We start from the raw sequence: 3176 nt of genomic DNA, 5'->3' as shown, positions 1-3176 counted from the left end.
AGCCACGACGACGACGACGACGGGTCGCCGTGACGACGACGCCCTCGACCCGAGTCTCTCCGGCAGCCAGGAGTTTGACGTCGGCGCGCGACGGTCCGCCACCTCGGCACACCAGGGGGCGCCAGCATTGCCGACATCGGCTCGCCTGCGAGCGCGCTTACGGCGAGGCCACGGAGTCACAGTGCTGAGTGATGATGATGATGATGATGGGGAGAATGCATGATGCATGATGATGATGGCGATGATGAATGATGCATGATGATGATGTAGATGATGCTGTGTGATAGATGGTGATCGGTGATGGTTTTGGTGATGAGGATGATGGTGGCTGGAGGTGGTTGGGGGCAGTAGTGGTGGCTTGCTGCGTGATGATGACATGATGGGATGATGATTGGCAATGATGATGGTGAGTGATGATGGCATGCAGCGGCGGCATGCATGATGATGGTGGTGGAGGTGGTTGGGGCAGTAGTGGGTGGTGGTGGTGGTGGTGGTGGTGGTGGTGATGATGATGATGAGGATGATGATGGCAATGATGATGGTGATGATGATGGCAGCAGCGGCGATGATGATGATGATGTTGATGATGATGATGATGGTGGTGGTGATGACGATGATTTGAACAGCGTTTTTCCGTTTCTCCACACACGTACTTATTCTGCCGATGATGCAAGGAGCTTAGTACAAAATGTATAATTAATTGCATAATTTGGTGCTACAGTAATTATATTGTCATGTAAATTAGCTGCGTACACAGGTTGTGCATCACAAATATGAGCGGATAGATGCTAATGATGCTTTATATCGAAGATCATGAGATACCCATATCATCACACGGTATCCGCTCCACCACCTGCTGCCCTAGGCAACCGCTGTACACATCGTATGTATCGTCTGCTTGCCTAGGGCAACGGGGCGTCCGCGCCGTCGACGCAGGGATGCGTAATGCAGGGGATGCTGAGGCATCGCGACGATGGGAGCGAGTCCGCCTCTGATGAGTGAGTGAACGCGGCAGGGGTCGTTAAACATTCCTGTTAATTGTTTGTCGCGAGTCGTTAGTGCATTTATGTGTGTAAATAGTGTAATAGAGTACCGCGAATCCAAAAGTGGATGACTGTCCACGGTGGCATGACAACGAGCCTGGCTGTTCTACACAATCATATGCTCTGGTAACATTAACTGCGTGTCTGTGTTTGTACCCTATTGTAAGCATCATTCTGAGAGTCATTATTTGCGGCAGTTTTTATAGATTCCATAAAAGGATGGAAGTGAAAAGCCAACGAAAATAAGAATAAAATAAATTAACAAACTGTTTTTTTAATTTATTAAGAATATTGTAGAGATCCGACGTTGCGTACGGGATGCTTTACCGCTGTCTGCAAGCGACACACCCTCGTGTTTTTACGTACGCACAACATTTTCAGCGGCAGTTAATGTTACTGGCAGCGAGTGGTCTTTGTGTAGAACCATAGCCCGTACGTTGTCTTGCCAACGGACCGCGACAGCGGACGCTTCACACTTCGGCTACTCTATAATTAGTAAGTAATCGTATGCTTGCTCTGATGAATGAACGAGTATTGTGTTTATGCTGTGACCCTTACTGCTCCACGCTAAGCTGCACTACCTACACCATCTTGCTTGCTAATATATAATATATATAGTATAATATAATATATATATATATAAATAAATTATATGTATATATGTAAGCATAATTATGCTATGTATATGCCCATACATATATATGCATATAATTTATTTATATTTATATGTGCTATTATATGTTTCCACACCAGTCAAACATATCTGGTTAAATAAAGTAAAGCTGCGTTTACACTAATCGATTTTTGTAAGGCAAATCGTAGGAGGAGGGATTCAAGCTGCATTCCAACTTGCCCCCCGACTTGACGGCCAAGTGCAATTCCAACTAATCGGCTGAAATTCGCATTGGTTGCGAGTCGGAGTCAATGTCGCCCGGAGTTTGGAGAAATAGAACGTGTTCTATTTATTGCACGACTCGCGACGATTTGGCCCCTGACAAAAATGCGATAGTGTAAACGCAGCTTAATGTGATTGCATACGAAATGATTGAATATCNTGTGTACTCACCTGTAATCATGTGTACTCACCTGTAATCATGTGTACACACCTGTTAACTTGTATTTACCTGTAGGCCTGTATTCACCTGTGTGCATTTATTTACCTGTAAGCCTGTATTAACGTATGAGGTCTATTATTTATATGATATTTAAATAAAAGCATTCCTATGCCTGTGTTACAAGCTGGCATCATGTGTGCGATGAAACATACGAACATCCCTTTCCAGCCGCCCAAGCGAATGTACCAGCGCCGCAAGATGGCGCCGAAGCCTCCGCCGCCCGACCCGCTGGTGACCCCCGGAACGTCCGTCGAAGCGCCACCTAGTGAGAAATCCTCAGGTCCAACAAAACCAATCTGTAAGTTAGCCATAGAAATTAAATATGTCGTTAACTAACTTGATAGAAATTAAATCAATTTTTAAAAATTAACATTATGCGAGATCAGGGCTCGCACAGATGGCACGGCCACCTAATAAATTATCGAGAAAGATCTAGTATTTTAGCGTGTAGGAAAATGTGGGAATTAGTAAGCTAGAATCGTAAAGGCATAGTTAGCATTTCTGTGCATCCATTCGAAGTAGATTCCAAAATGCAACATGTGCCCACGTAAGCGGTAACCTCTATAGAAAGGCCACCTGCCTATAAAGGACATTGGGGTTTAACTTTTCCTTGAATTGAAGGTATATAGTGAAACCACCTCTATATAACAGCTACCTGTCTATAAGAAGTGCTTTGGCTGACCCTTACACACAGGTTTGCCCATAGCGAGCTTAACACATTCGCAGGCGCGACTAACCCTCCCGGCGATTGTTATCTTCCTCCAGCGAAGAAGCCAAAGAAAGGTCAGGCGACAACGAAGCAGCGACTGGGAAGAATACTCAAGATACACAAGATGGTCTACCTGAAGTGATCGCGTTCTCGTCGTCGTCGTCGTCGTCGTGGCAACGTACGACAATCGTCGCGCGTCCAACAAACACGTGGAACTGACGCCCGCGTCCCCGGCGACGCCCGCTCCTCGGCGACGCCCGCTCCTCGGCGACGCCCGCTCCTCGGCGACGCCCGCTCCTCGGCGACGCC

Source organism: Priapulus caudatus, unplaced genomic scaffold (genome assembly GCF_000485595.1).
Source record: "Priapulus caudatus unplaced genomic scaffold, Priapulus_caudatus-5.0.1 Scaffold802, whole genome shotgun sequence".
NCBI lineage: Eukaryota > Metazoa > Priapulida > Priapulimorpha > Priapulimorphida > Priapulidae > Priapulus > Priapulus caudatus.
This window is presented reverse-complemented; position numbering follows the sequence as displayed.